The 17,273-nt window shown below is 33.8% G+C and overlaps 1 protein-coding gene across 14 annotated transcripts in view; it reads right to left on the bottom strand.

Annotated features, from left to right (window-relative positions):
* The window catches only part of NAALADL2 (N-acetylated alpha-linked acidic dipeptidase like 2), a 1,546,126-nt gene that overhangs the window by 521,794 nt on the left and 1,007,059 nt on the right, over nt 1–17,273 (bottom strand). The gene's annotated exons all lie outside the window — the stretch shown is intronic.

Raw genomic sequence — 17,273 nt, 5'->3', positions numbered from 1 at the left:
ATGGTGTACAAAATGACATTCTTAAAATAGATTTTTCCCCTTTGTTCTAGCTAGTCCATGTATCCTGACAAACTTTATGGCCAAATGTGGATACAAATTCTCAGTGTCCTGAGGGGAAACTGTTGTATGTGAGGAGTCTATAGTCAACATGGAAATAAAAAGCTATTTTACCTTCACAGTTAGAGAGGAGGTTTGAATGCTCCAGAAGGGAACAACTGGAAATAAACAAAAGAGTTTGTTTAGGAATACACAAAATCATTCATCCTCTGAAATTTACTTTCAAAATAATGGAAGCTCAATGCTGTTAGACTCCAGTAAGACATTGAGTTTATCACAAGACAATATTGTGAATAAAATAAAAGTGGAAAGGAATTTGATTTGTGATTTCATTGGTACAAGGAATTTATAGTGAGGAAATTCCTCTCCAAAATCCACACTAAAAATAAGGGAAGCAATTCAACCATACTCTGTAAAAAGCAGAGTGAATATTTTATCATTGTTAAAATAGCTGGGTGCGCTAAAACAACAGTTGAAGCAATAATTAATATAGTTTTGTGCCAAAAAAGAATATGCCAGGAATGAGATTGATAGAAGCTCCATGAAAGTTCATCATTGACAAAAATTTTATGTTTTGCTTTTGGAATTTCTGAGAAACACAGACGAACAGACTCAGCAATCAAGTTAATTAGAAGGAATTCCTCTTTGATATTTTCTTCTTCTTTTATACTTAGTTTCCCTTCTCCCTGAACAAATGTGGAATAGTGGGAAGAAGTCAGGAGAACTGGGTTCAAATCTATCTTAGACATCCCTTAGTTCTATATCCATGGACAAGTCACTCAATTTCTTTGGGATTCAGTTTCCTCATCTAAAAAATGAGGGGAGGCAGGAGCTGTTGGACTCAATGGTTCCTAAATTACCTTCCAAGTTTGAAGTCTTTGATTCTTTAATTTTATTTCTTCAGAAATTTATTCTCAGCACCATGTTAAATTTATATCTGATAGCTACTGGCTGATAAGAATTTCCAAGCATCATTTCCTGTTACATATGTATATATAAACATATATGTATATGTATATATCCAACTTTAAACACGTTTCAGCCAAATACATTGAACGGACCATTGTATTGTTAGCTGTGAGTTCCCTGAGAGAAGGAAGCTTGTTGTATTTTATTTGTATCCCCAGAATTTAGCATCTTGCCAGGTTCATAATAGGTTTTTAATAAATTATTATTGTCTATTTCAAATGAAAGAAGAATCAATAAGACAAGAGAAACAATAAAAGTACCTGATGTTAAAAACTAACAGAAGAAACTAATCAACCCACCAATTCGATACTCATTGAGCATTTATGTGACAGAAATTGAAAACTGACCCAACTAATCCTTGACTATAATGATATGTGATGCCTCTTTAAGAGAATCATAAACTTAAGACTGGACAATTAAGTGGCACAGTGGATAGAAAAACAGCTATCAAGTAAGGAATATTTTTCTTCTTTTTTTTCTTTCCTAATATTTATCTTCCTGATTTCAAATTTGGCTTTGGACATATTATCTACATCACTTAAGCCTGTTTGCCTCAATTTTCTCAAGAAGAATAAAAATTATCATTAAGGCTGAAACAAGAAAGGGCTAAGTCATGTATCATGCCTTAGGGATGACAGAGAGACAGTTTGAGTCTTATTATTTAAATTCAATTTGATTGAATTCAATTCAACTCAGTAAGCCCAGATTAAGGGACCACCTTGTACCAGGAGAACTGGGTCATAGTGCCATATTCTGGAGAGATAAAGACAAAAATGAAACTGTTCCTGTCCTCAAGGAATTTATCTTCAGTTGGGTAGAAGAAATTGCATAGACATACACCGATGAAGAAAATAAATATCACACATACATTAAAAACAGAGATGGTGACACTTGAACAAAGCACCATGAAAGGAGCTGGGGGATTTTAAGAAGGGAAGATGAAAAGGTCGCCCTTTTAGTATAAGACTGGATAAAGACTTTTATAGTATTTGGGGTCAATTGTCAATGTAGGATTTACAGGAAGTCATAAATAAGAACGGCACAGTATATATATGAAGTTAGGTCATGCACTGATGTAAAGTAGTTCCAACCACACTCATTTGGGTGTCAATAAGGACCCCCATAGCCTTGGGAGTATTAAAGATGATATTAAAATATCAAGAAAAGCATAGCATCTCACTCACTGCAGGACTGAATTTCAGAAATTCTATGAAACTATAGCCAAAGAAAATTTCATCATTTTTCTGTGTTAACACTAGAATCTTGAAGAATCTCCTAAATCAAAGTAAGATAAATTTCTAAGCCCAACTAAATGTGTGTATTATTCCCTCTGAGCAAAAAAAGTAGAGGAATATTGCTTTGAGAATAACTAGAAACGAATAAGTCACTTGACTATTATAAATACTCAAATTAACTACAAAGGACAGATGAAGATGCTTTCTGAATTCAGAGAAATAATTGATAAATAGATGTTATATGTAGAATAGTTGTAGATATATACACATATTAGATTTGTGTCTAATGGTAACCATTTGAGGGGGAGGGGGGTACAAAAGAAAAAAACATGAAATTTATATGTTAACTTTACTATATATTTAAAGGGAATAGCAAGTTGTACATAATAGATTTGCAGTTTCATGGGCAATCATTTTGTATTATATAATATTTTTGGAAATGTTTGTTTTATTCTATAAATTAAAAATAAAATATTTTATTCAAAAGTAAAACTAAACAGGAGCAAGGATCCATATCTTGCTAACCATTTGTGTGTGTGGTGTGTGTGTGTGTGTGTGTGTGTGTGTGTGAGAGAGAGAGAGAGAGAGAGAGAGAGAGAGAGAGAGAGAGAGAGATTACTCTTTTGGCAGTCTGCTGAAGCCTCTATACTCAGAATAATATTTTAAATGCATAAAATAAAACAATTAGGATTACAAAGAAAACCAATTATGATGAAATGCAGTTACCATCTAGAGAAAGTCTAAATGCAGACCAAAGAATATTATTTTCACTTTTTAAAATATGTTTAAAGTATGTTTTTTCCTTATTTCTATGATTCTTCTTTCACAACATTACTCATAAGGAAATATGTTGAACATGATTCTACATGTATGATCTATATCAGATTATTCATTATCATGGGAAGGTAGAGGGAAGGGAGGGACAGAAAAAATATGGAACTCAAAATCTTACAACAAATGAATGTTCGTCTAATTGAAAAAATGCAGTTATCAAAATATAAAAAAATGCAAAATATTCATTGATCCCACATTAAGAATCTCTGTGGAGTGTTCTCAGGGTAAGGCCTCCAAGGCAGCAAAGAACAAAAGAGAACAACATTGAGGAATGGGAAGATGGGGAAAATGGAGGAGAGAAAAACAAAAGGAATTGGCAAAGCTTAGTTCCTTTATGATCTTACATTTCTTCTGTGAGAAACCCTTACTTGGATATCAAGATTAGGGGCACCCTTCTTGATCTTATGAAGCATGTTTGTGAGGGTGACATGCTCTAGGGGACAGAAAGAGGGTCTTGTCAGGTCTAAGATCTCATTGGTGCAGACTTAGGCATTTATTTATGAGACAAGAATGAAGTTATTTCTGACTTAAGATAAGTTCCAGAATCTAGAGGCAGAGGATAAAGGATTTTTACAATATCTATTCCAATCTCTTTCTCTTCTCCTTTTACAGATGAAAATGTAGGTCACTTTTAATAGTACTTCCATTCATTCTCTCTCCCCATTCAACATGTTTTTTACTTCTTCCTGGCCCTATTGCCCTCTATCATTTTTAATACTTTTTAACAGAAATTTTATTTTTTAACGCTGCTATTCATACACCTCACTTTTTTATTTCCAATGCCTGTTATCATCCATCTTTCTTCTAGTTTAATCAAAAAAGAGAAAGAAGCATATGAAAAAATAAAACGTTAGCATGACATTTAAAGGGGGGGGTAGGTGAGCAAAAAGTATTAAAAAAAAACCCAGGCAACTAAATAATAGCTTAGGAATTCAGATTTGATGAATCCTAATCTTACTGTACTTGCATGATGTTCCTCACACCTGCTCCATTTCCTATGACTGTGCCTTTGCACAAGGACCTTAGTGTACTATTGGTAGAGGTGTAAATCACTCTAGCCACTCTGAAAAGCAATTTGGAATGAGGCCTAAAAAGTCATTAAACTCTGACTCTGTAATACCACTAATCAGACCAAACACAAAGAGATCAAAGAAAGAATAAAAGGTACAAAGGTATTTCTATAGAAGCAAAGAACCAGAAACTAAGGGGGTGCTTGTCAATTGGGGTTTTGCTAAATAAATTATAACATAGAACACAATGGAATACTGCTGGACCATAAGAAATCATGATGAAAAGGACAATTTTCATAAAAATCTGGGGATATCTACATAAAAGGATATGCATGGAAGTTAGGAGAAACAGGACATCAAAATATAATAAAAATAACATTAGAAAAACTGTAGAAATCCAATTGTTGCCATTGTCAACCATATTTCCGTAATTAAAGTCAGTACCCATAATTTGATAGAGATAGATAATAAATTTAATATGCACAATAGACATATATTTTTAGTCATACTCAATGTGGGATTTTGTTTTTGCTTGAATATACACACACATATTCAAAGATATGAACATATATTTCAATTCATAGATATATGTCATTACAAGAACTTTTTTGTTTCTTTGTTTGCTTATTCATCACCAATGGGTTAAAAGTTCAAAGGGAAAGAGATGATTAATTATATAGTGGTGGAAAAAAATAAATGACTGAGGCATGATTTTCAAAAATTGGGGAGGAAAAAAGATTAGACAAGAGATGAACCACACAGGATAAGTTTTTTTTTGTTTTTTTTTAGATTTTTCAAGGCAATTAGGTTAAGTGGCTTGCCCAAATTCCACACAGCTAGGTAATTATTAAGTGTCTGAGACTGGATTTGAACCCAGGTACTCCTGACTACAAGACCAGGGCTCTATCCACTGCACCACTTATCTTGCCCCTGATCTTATCTATTTTAAAAGAAAAGCAAGATATACATAATAAAAAGATAGTTTTATGTATAATTCTCTTCTATGTTACTATATATATGCAAATATCCATTTATTTGCATTTTGCCAAGTTCAGAATAAGAAGGTTTAAAAAAAAAAAATTTCTTCACCTAATGAATTCATCCCATTATGGCTGAGCTTGTGATAAGCCCTCAAATAGCAAATCCAAAGTCTAAAGCCAGACTCATACCATACTTTCCCATTGGGATCTCTGAGAACTTAGACAAAGTTATCATAAGCATTGAGAGATTCTCAAATGAGACAGAAAATCTAATCATTTAATAATCAAAAGTCATAATTAAATTTATAACTAAAATATAACCCTAATATGGACCAATTAAAATAGGGAAAAGTAAGCTTTTTATTTAATTCTCCCTTTTTTTTTTCATTAATAGCCCTACTGGCTCATTGCTGATAAATGCTTGCAGATATATACTTTTTGACCCCAAGGGGTTAAAAATGCCATCTTGATTTTCTCTCATATATATATATATATATATATACACATATATTATTTTGTGAAAAATGAAAAATATTTTTCATTTTTCACAAAATAAATAAACTTAAGTGAAGAAATGGGCCAAGGAGGCTATTCAAGGTTTTTATTTCATTCTATTTTGTTTCCATTTTACATTTTAAATCGAAAGATTTTTGTGCAAGGTCAGTCACAGACTGTAACAGATCCTGCTGAGTTAAAGATTAGTTAGTTGAACTGGATTTGCCAGATCCTAGACTACAGCAGAAAAAAAAATATTTCAATTATAAATCTAATTACAACTTTAATTGTTAAACAGTCAGTCAGATTATGGTTTGGTACATGGTTTGCACTGTTTCTTACTGACTCATAAAACAGGTGTTTCAGCAGGTGCTACCTCTGGGGCAACCACATCACTCGACTGCCATTGAGATCTTAGTCTCTCTCCCCATGGTCTATTATTTTTAGTAACACATGACAGCTGTAGACACTGTCATCTACCACCCCCAACCCCCAAGAGGGTGAACGATGAAGCATAACTCTTTGCATTCATTGAAGAGGCAGAATAAAAGAAGAAACGGGGAAGGTAAAAATAAAGATCTGTCCCTCCAGATTTTTGTTTGTTCTTTGTTCTTGAAGATGGTCATGACATGAGGATGGGGATCGTCAATGAAAGAGGTACACATTGGGTGTTCTAGAGTCCGATTACAGATAGTTGTACATTGATCTAGGACAAGAGACTTGACCTCCCTGAAGCTCAGTTTCATAATCTGTAAAATGTTTGGCAGAGTGAAAGGAAAGGTGGCAGAATATGAAATTAGTTGGGTTCTGAAGTTCCCCACTGATATTAGGATTTTGATTCTATGATGAAGACACATTTCTTATCTAATAGAAATGCCCTCAGAGTCACCTCCTATATCTTACTATGTGAAAAACCTTATAAGGAGCTTGGAGCTCATTCCCTCTCATTTTTTCCCATTAGATTGCACCCCACTCTTTCAATTATCAAATCCTTTATTAATTTGCCTCTTCAAATCTGATTTCTTCTCCCCTGAATACAAACATACCATTGAAAAACCCTCAATTCCAAGAAGAAACAAGTCATATAGAAGTGTATTTTAAGAGGAAGGAGATTTTTCAATTTGGAATTGAGAAGAAGAAACAAGAGGCAGCAGCAGTTTACTAAAAACCTGGAGAGGACAGAGCATCCAGGAGAACTAAATCAACCACATCAGGTGTTACAGAGTTTAGTTAGGAGAAGGATGAAAAGCAGCTGTGGCAATCAAGAGATCAATGATGGTTGTGAAGGGGACAGTTTCAATTGAAAGATGAGGTCAGAAGACAGATTGCATTTGTTTTACAAGTAAATGAAAGCATGGGAAGTAGCAGAAACTTAAAGTCGATTATGTTTTTTTTTTCCCCTCTCCCTTTGGAAATTTGTTTCTTCTCCAACCTTGCTCTGCCCTGCCCTTTCCTGCTTAGTCTACTCTGCTGAATCATCAACCATGATCCTCCTTTTTGACTGTGATTTCCTGAGGCTCTCAGCCTTAGGTCTTTTACTTTTATCTCTTGACCTATTTTCTCTAGGTATTCTCTGGAGCCTTGGAGGATTCAATTATCATCTCCATGCAGCTGCTTTCCATACAACCAGCCCCAGGCTTTCTCCTGAGCTCCAGTCCCACATCACCAATTGACAACCAGACTTTTCTAATTGGATATTTTATGAGGCTCTTAACAACCAGACATTTCCAAATGGATGTTCTATAAGCCTCTTGAATTCAATACATATACAACTAAACTCATTATCAACCCCCCCCAAAATATTCCTCCTGCCAAAGCCACAACCAGGAACACAACCCGGGAACCATTTTCAATTTCCTCACTCTTCTTCCCCCTACATATCTAATTCATGACCAACCCTTGTTGGTTTTACCTCCACTAATTTTCTTACACAATAAGGATCTGATAATTACACTCACAATCACCATCCTACTTCAGTCTCCTGTTACCTCTCATGGAGGCAATTATAGTAGCATCTAAGGGTATAACTGCTTTAATTAGCACCTCTCTAATGACATCCCCAACACAGCTTCTAAAGTAAAATTCCTAAACCAGAGATTCAACCATATCACTCCTCTGTATAAGTTCCAGTCTAGAGGCTCTCCATTGCCTCTATGATCAAACATAAACTATTCTATTGATGTAGTGGAGATGAAGAGAATTTAAATGTAACAGAAAGAATTTGGGTGGAAATGTAAATTGACTTGGAAGTAGGGAATTATGATTGTAACAGAAATAGTTGTAAGCTTGGGTGGGAACCCTCCCCATTCTTAAAGTACCATTGTTTAAATGTAAAATTTGTATCCTGATCTCCTTGGGCTTTACCCTCTACCTAATTCTGGGTCCAGGGTAGGGGAAGGGAGTTCACCTTTTGCCCCCTGGATGAGAGGCAAGACATAAAAACCTGGATTGGACCCTGGTTCAGAGGGCTCAGTCTTCTCTGACCATGGCCCAGCCAAGGATGCTTGGCTGTTCTCTTATCTTTCTCTTTCTCCCTCCCTAATCCTTCCTATGTCTCGTAACCTTTTAAATAAATTTTTGTTTTATTTCCACCTATGTTTTTCCAGTCTGAATAATGATTCCTCATAGGCAGAACCAAACCCAAATACCCAGCAGCTACACTATGTGGAGTTAAAAGCCTTTCATATACTCTATAGTGAAACTACATTGTTCTTTTCATTGCTCCTTTTGCATGATAGTCTACTTATGATCTTCATGCCTCTTAATAGGGCATCCTTGATTCCTGAAATACCTCTTAGAAACCCTAGCTTTCTACACAGTTCACCTTCTATGAGACTTTTTTTTTCTGATTCCCCTTAGACTCAGCTTCTAGTACCTCCATAATGAAATTACCTTGAGTTTACAAAACATATAGTGGTATTCACTTTTTAGTTCATTTTATCTCCTTAAATAGAAGTTATTGTCTTTGAGGACACAAATGTTTATTTTTGTCTTTGTATTCCAAAATCTTGGCAGAACGAGTGGTAGTACTTTGAAAAAAAAAATGTGACTAAATGATTGATGAATCTATGTATATGAATCTATAATATTACCATCTGTGTCCCCAAATTATCACATCCTGTTTCTGAGTTATCAGGAAAATTAATGCTTTCCTGGTCCTCAAAAATACTTCTCACCAAAGTCTACTACTGAGTTCTAGACAGGTCATACAAACTTCCCTCTTTTTACATTAGAATGAGATTGTCTTTGGGATGTGAAGGACCTTTATCACATGGCTTTGGACTCAATGTATGTTTGTCCTCCTGGGCATTAACACATGGTTCTCCTATGATAATAGTCCTTTTAAAGAGTTTATTTTTCAAACCTAACTCAAAATTCTAGGACCAAGTGGCTGTTGATAGGCAAGACGCAATGAGAAAACATTTATCATACAGCATGCATCTCTCAATGAAATTGCATTAGACTGAATTTTACAATAGCAGCAGTTTGAAGCAAATGCAATAACAGTTTTAAGTAGCATTACAAGATTTATTTTTCCATGTTTAAAATTCAAAAACTCATTGGGGAATTCTAGAAATGGAGAATGTTTCATTTAGGAAAACTCCATGGTGTTTTGTTTCAACACTAAAATGTAAACAGCTGTGTTAAGAGTATCTAACATACATATGCTCTTAGGATTTTTGAATTTAGAGAGAGAGGCAGCCCTGAATTATACAGGGTGATAAAGGAAGTAATTCTGTAGATAATCCACAACAAAAGGAAACCTCCAAATAATTTATATAGTTACCCATATATGTGCACACATTGTTACACATTATTCTTCGATATTTGTGTATTCCTTTATTTATCAAACTCATTAGCAATACCAACTATGTTCCAGGAAATAGATTACATGCGGGGGGGGGGGTGTAAAGAATAAGCTATGATAATTTTCAGTTTAAAAGGGATTCATATTTTAGGAACATATAATTCTAAGATCATAGATCTTCATCTGGAAGGGAACAGAGAAGTCACCTAGTTTAATTCTCTCTTATTGCAGTTGAGGAAACAAACTTGGGGAAATTAAATTGCTTTCTCAAAGTCTTTTAGATATAAAGAATCACTGGTGGGATTTAGATGGAGTACAGAATACAGTATAATCTGGGCTCACCTTCTCATGACTAAAGACTATGATGGGCTAAAGTCAAATTGGAGAAGCTCATTTGGGCAGATAGAGACCACACCAAGGTGGGAAATTTGGCCCAGATAGAAACATGGTGGCAGATAAGGGTAGGAACATTCACTCAATTGTTGAGATACTGAATGAAAGCTTTGCATATCAAGTACTAGTTATGGAAATCTTGCAAACTTGCAAAGTAGACTAAGGTTCTGGATAAAAGCAGGATACATTTGGGTTCAGTAGCTGGACAGTGGCAAAGTTATTTAACCAATGACTTTGTAAAACTTTCTTTCAAAAAAATTCAGTTATACAAACTCTTTGCATTAAAATTCATATCTACATGGTTCAGAATAGCAAAAAATACCCCTAAAGGAATGTTTTGTATAAAGCTTTTAATCTCTAATATATGATGATATATATATATATATATATGTATATGTCTAGATATAAGTATAAACAAGACTCTTTAAACATATCTTTTTTTTGTTCAAATTGAAAGCAAAACAATGATCATGTATAATATACACAGGGAGCATGGCATATAGAAATTAATGGTCTCAGTCACACAGAGTAAATTGCCCCCAAATTTATCATTACAAGTTATATCGATATAGCACTATGAGGATGTCAGCTGAGTGGTACAAAGGATGGAGTGCCAGGTCTAGAGTCAGAAAAACTCATTTTCCTGAGTTCAAATCTGGCCTCAGACATCTACTAGCTTGAGTTACTCCGGGAAAATCACTTAACCTGAGTTACCTCAGCTTCCTCATCTATAAAATGAGCTGAAGAAAGAAATGGCAAACCATTACAGTATTTACTTTTAGGTTTTTGCAAGGCAAATGGGGTTAAGTGGATTGCCCAAAGCCACACAGCTAGGTAATTACTTAATTGTCTGAGGCGGGATTTGAACTCAGGTACTCCTGATTCTAAGGCCGGTTCTCTATCCACTGTGCCACCTAGCTGCCCCCATTACATTATTTTTGCCAAGAAAACTCCAATTGGGCATCACAAAGTGTTGGATATCACTGAAATAACTGAATAACAAAATATGTGCATTTATGTGTATATATGTATGTAATATATTTATAATTTGTATGAATAATATACATCTATATTTAATGTTTCTATATATATCATATTTAAATATTATCATGAAGTCAAGCTTTGAACTCCAAGAATATAAGTTTATTTTTATTTCTTTTTTCACAATGGTACCCCAATTTCTTTGAAAGAAACTCATAGTGATAATGCATGTCAATATAAAGGGGTTTTATTGAATTGAGTTGTTATATTTCAGTATTTTAAATTGGATACCAGTTTCCATCAGTGCTTCCTCAGAATTTGCCATGAACTAATTTACATTCTTCTGCCACCAAGATAGGAATCCTATTACCAAGAACCTTATCTTAAGTAAAGGGGTCTCAGTGCTCAAAGCAATGACAGACACTTTGCTATTTACATATGAAGGCTGACAAATAGGTTGCCTTATATCTTGGTTTATTTAGCTTTTTTGTGTCTGAAGATAGATCTGCACTCTGAAGTGAAGCTATAGAGAAACGAAACATGTCTTTACTATAAGTTTTGCAAGAGAAGAGACACCAAATTAAATTAAGTGATAAATATAGATGTACATTTACATATATAAGCCACAAATCACATATGGATAAACTCATGTAACTGTCATGTCTGCATTCATGTATGCATGTATATTCATGTTTGTGTAAATGTTTATGTATCTGCATACAGATATGTATATTCATAGATGGATAGATTTTAAAATGTTTCAATGAATGGATGGATAGATAGATGAACAGATAGATGGTTAGATGATGGATGATTAATGAATGGATGATTAATAGATGGATGGAAGGATACTTAAATACAAAGATAAGATAGAGAAATAGAGATAGTATGTATGTGTGTGTGTATATATATATATGTATATATATATATATATATATATATATATATATATATATATATATATATATATATATATATGGACACACAGTGCTGGGAACACCTTAGTACAATTTTATCCTTTAATAACCAGAGTCATAAATGTTACAAATTTACAAAAACATTTGAGAAGTTAATTATTTATAATTTTGCTTCTTTAATTGAAATTCAATTTAATTACCATCATGTTTTATACATCACTCTAGTCAATTTTTGAACTTTTGTAAAAGCTTTCAAGGATTGTTGCTCAGTACCTGAAAAGACTGAATTTGTAAACTTGGCCTTGAGATCATCCAAAGAAGGAAGTTTTGATACTAATATGACTGTTTCAATTGGACCTCAGAAGAAAAAGTCTCAAGGAAATAAATCAAGTGACTGAGGTGGCCAAATAAGAGCATATCCCTTAAGGATCTACCAATCTGAGAATGTCATTAATCAACATTCACAAAATTAAGTAAAAAAAATTTTAAAATTTGTGAATTTTTGTTTGTATCATTTTCTATATCTTAAAATTTTAAATATACTTATAACCCCTTTCTCTTCCTTCCATTCCTTTGATTTTTTTAGGCTTTTGCAAGGCAAATGGGGTTAAGTGGCTTGCCCAAGGCCACACAGCTAGGTAATTATTAAGTGTCTGAGGCCAGATTTGAACTCAGGTACTCCTGATTCCAGGGCTGGTGTTCTATCCATCTTCCTTCCATTCCTATTACAACCACCAACGACAGGTGTCTCAGCTACTCAGACTCTCCTCCCCCTTGTCATTAACTCCTCACTCTCATGTCCCTTATCTCATCTGTAAGTCTGTCAATTCAAATTTTTATAGCATCACTTGCATCTAAACGGTCTTTCTTCTGATATTACCTCCTTCCTAGTACAGCTCTTAATCATTTCACACATCTACTACAGTCATAACCCACTGGTTGGTCTTCTTGCCCCAAGTCTTTTCCCACTCCAGTCCATTCTCCACCCAGTTGTATAACTGATGTTCATGAAGTGCAGGTCTGACCATGTTCCCCCTTGTTCAATAAAATCCACTGATTCCCTAACAACTTTAGAATCAATTATAACATATTTTGTTGAGCTTTTAAATACTTCACAAGTTGTCCCTTCTTTATTTTCTAGTCTTATTATGCCTTATTAGAAGAGTTGCTGTCTTTGTTTATAGAAATTGCTTATTCCCATTTATAGTATATCTTTCAGGCTTAGAGAATCTGTGCAGACTGCAGCAGGGTCAAACTCAGACAGGAACAAGGGGGGCACTAATCTATATTTGAGCATTTCTGCAAGCCATATATTGACTTAGTTTTAAAATATTTTATGTTTTGTTGTATTTTTATTTATTTTATTAAATATTTCTTAATTCATTTCAATCTTTTAAGGTCAGACTTAGAGTGTTATGGGCCATCTGTGGGCCATCAGCTGTATGTCTGACATTCTGGTGTAGTAGATAAATAGTAGACCTTGAAACCAGAAGACCTGAGTTTAAATATTGCCTCTAATCACAGTGAGTCCCTGGTCAATTAATACCTTCTTAGTTCTCTAGATAAATATTCTTGAAATAAACATCATATTTTTAAACAAAATTCTTCTTGTAATGTGACATGGCTACACAAAGGCCACAGATGTTATATATAACCCATAAAATTAAATAGTAAGGGCACCAAAGATGTCAGAGGACAGACATCTAGTGGGAAAAATAAAGTAGGCTGGTCATGGAGGGAGAATAAGAAATAAGTGATGGACAACAAAATATATATGCTTCACTGTCTCTACACAATATTAGGAGACATAGAAAAAGACTTCCCGTACTTTTGGTGGAATCACTCCCCACAACTCCATGAAGGATGTGGCAAGAGTGACATATGAATTATATGTGAATGGTCTGTGGTATATACCAGTGATGTCAAACTCAATTAGAAAAGAACCTACTAGTTTACATACTGACTTAAGAAAACTGTAAATTAATATTATTTTTACTGCATTTTATTTATGTAGCTAAACATTTCCCCAATTACTTTTTAATCTAGTTCTGTGTGCACAGATTTGTTCTGAGCCACATTTGATACCTCTATTCTAAGCCACTGGAGGGAGTAACTCCATTGATAAAATCATAACTCCATCACCATATTAAAGAATATTTGTATCATAAAGGAAAATGTCACATTTTATGCAGAAATATAGATGGAGATACAGAAAAATTGTCAATGCACTCTAACTCTTCACTATTATCCATATGTACTTGATGAAATTTAAAATAAAACCTCCAATAGACTTGGATCACTACCATGTGTAAAATCTTCAACAAATAGGCCACATCCATTCCTGTTGATTAAAGAAATTAAACTGCCTGGATTTTCTTAATATCTGAGTATAGCATATCACTTTAATGACTTTGTATCAATAAATTATTGGAAAGGGAAGTTATATGATATAATAACTCTTGGATCTGAGTGTAGTTTATGTTTGGAAATTCTAAAAGTAGGCATTAGAAATAGCTTGCATAGCAGTTGGAAAAACGAGACAATCTTTGGGTGAAGTAATGAGTCAAATGTAGCTCTTAAAATATAAAAGTATATTAAACAACACCAAATTGCTGTTGGTCAATAACCATAAAGATGTTTTCTACAAGCTATTAACCAATCAGTCAACAAACATTTATTAAGCTGCATTTATGTTCTAGGCATAGGGAATAGAAAGACAAAAATATTTTTTTCTGGGTTTCTGGTCTGGCTTTATTAGAAGTAAGAACTGGATGAGGCTGTAATGGCAGAAGCAGCAGACTAGAGAGGATTAAATGGGTCTAATTTTAATAGGGATGGGGTGGGCATGACAAAAATAATTTTAAGGAGTTTTACATACTTTCAAAGAAGACAGCATGTATTGATATATAAAATATATACAAAGTGGAGAAGAGGTGGGTTTCGGGGTAAGAGAAGCAGTGATGGGGGAACTAGGAAAGATCACAAGACAACAATTATACAATATTAAATAAATCAGTAAATAAATCTTAATTTTAATAGAAAGTCCTACATAAATGAAAACATTCTTAACTAAAACAGAAGTATTTTTATCTTAAGTTCACTTTTTCACATTTATCTTATTTTTAATTTATAGAATAAAACAACCATTTCTACAATATAGTAGAGCAAAAAGATGATTGCAATTAAACTGCCTGTCCCTTTTGTACAACTTGCCACTCCTTTTAAATATATAATAAAGTTTTTCTGTAATTTCATTTTCTCCCTTTTTTCTACTATTCCCCTCACCATGGCTACCTTTAGACACAAATAGGTGTGTGCATTTGTTATTCACACATATGTATGTAAACCTATTCTATGAAAGCTTCTTTTTATCAGTCCTTGTTGAATGCATCGTATTTTTCTTCAATTGCTCTTTATGACTCATCAATACCACTTCTAGGTCTATTTCCAAAGATGATTAGGAAAAAAAGAAGAAGAATCTCTCTCTCTCTCTCTCTCTCTCTCTCTCTCTCTCTCTCTCTCTGTCTTTATATATATCTATGTATATATATATATATATGTATGTATATATATATATATATATATATATATATATATCCTTATATGTTTATAGCAGGGCTTTTTCATCATGGAAAAGAACTGGAAATTATAGAAATGTCCATCAATAGAAGAATGACAAGTTGTGGTATGACTGTGATGGAATACTATCATGCTATATGAAATGATGACCTCAATGAGCTTAACAAAACATGGACAGACTTGAAAGAAATAAGAGGAAAGAGGAGCAAAATGAACAAAACCAAGAAAACAGTGTATACAGTAACAGCAATATTGTTATAAAAATAACTTTAAAATGAATGTCAGTTTGAATGTTATAAATATCTAAATTAACTTAATTCACTATTTTTGGCAAGGCAATTAAGTGACTTATTCATATTCATACAACTAGTAAGGGTCAAATTTGAACTCAGGTCCTCATGACTCCAGGGCTAGTGCTCCATCTATTGTATCACAGAGCTGCCCTCTCAATTCACTTTTTTTAAAAGGTTTTTTGCAAGGCAAATGGAGGTTAAGGGGCTTGCCCAAGGCCACACAGCTAGGTAATTATTAAGTATTTGAGACTGGATTTGAACCCAGGTACTCCTGACTCCTTGCCACCTAGCCATCCTGAATTCACTTTTAATGTATTAGATTAGCTGAGTCAAGTAATAAAACATGTTTTAAAAATGATGGACAACCTGAATCACTAAAATATTGAAAGAATTAGTGAACGCCTTCCAGTACATCAAGTTGATGAAGTTATGAGATAAACAAAGGGTTCTATGGAGTTAGCACCTGTAATTAGCAGGAAGCAGTCACATATCAAGGAAGTCATAGAGCTACAAAAGCAGCCATTTATGGTGGGGAAAAAAATGATTTCTTGAAAGATTGTTTAACAAAGAAGCATTCTTCAAAATGTTCTGTAAACCATGCCAAATATTGTGCTTCTCTTTGGAAACTTGGAAGCAAAAGTAATCAGGACCAGTGAGGCACTAAGAAAAAGACCAATCTTTTTTCCATTTGAATGCCAAGGCGCTCCATATTGCAGTTATTCAAGGTTCCACTGAGTAAACCAAGTAAATATTTATATTTTCCACTCTTCTTGTCATGCAACAGTTGAGAATTGTCTCAGTTGATTTCGTCTCAATTTGAGTCAGTCTTTAGACATTTGTTCAAGTAACTGGACCAAGGATACCTAGTGAAACCTTGTCATAAATGACAGAGTTATTTTTCATTCTTTTCAGTATGTTTGGGTGGCAGAAATGATGTTGAACAGTAGATAAACAGGCCATAGACGCACTGAATTGTAATACTGGGAATATTAAATAAACCTCCTAGAATGATATATTTCACTATTGTAAGAACCACTGGGGGAACACTCTAGAATGTCAAATAAAAAGGATTATAGTGAGTTAGAGAGATGGTGACCAAAATCTCTAACTTTAAATTCACAATATCAATTTTTACATTTAGCATTTAATTACAAAGTGGATTATATCAGTTGATAGACAACAATTCTCAGACCTGATGGACTTCCATCATAAATTAGTGAAATAGTATTCTAGTTCATAAACCCATTCCAGTAGAATATAATTAGCATTACTCTATTTCCCCAAATGATCAAACTTGATAAAATTCAGTGTCTGAATCAGTAAAGACTCTGGACCACAGTGACCTCACTATTGTAGCCTATAGTGAGAAAAATCTTGAAAGTAATAACATGAGCTAATAGTTTGTGGGTGAGTCCTGGTCCAAGGTTCAAGATCTGAGAAGGAACTATATGGATTTCTACAGGTAGTATGGAAGACAATGCTTTTACATTAGGTGGACCACCTAGCTCTTCACTAAATTGGCATGAATACATCATACTATCCCTTCTTTTTTTACCTGACTCAAAATTTCTCTGATATAAATTCAACTCCATTAATATAACATCAGCTAAAATGAAGAAACTTGCCCACTTCACTTGGATTTAAGTGACAGGGAAATATAAAGAATGACCATTATTCCTATCAAGATTTGTATAAGAACTATTATCCAAATATTTTTATATC

This window comes from Macrotis lagotis, chromosome 6, assembly GCF_037893015.1.
Source record: "Macrotis lagotis isolate mMagLag1 chromosome 6, bilby.v1.9.chrom.fasta, whole genome shotgun sequence".
NCBI classification, from domain to species: Eukaryota; Metazoa; Chordata; class Mammalia; order Peramelemorphia; family Peramelidae; genus Macrotis; species Macrotis lagotis.
Note: the sequence above shows the minus strand (reverse complement) of the source record. Positions and strands in the feature narration are given on the sequence as shown.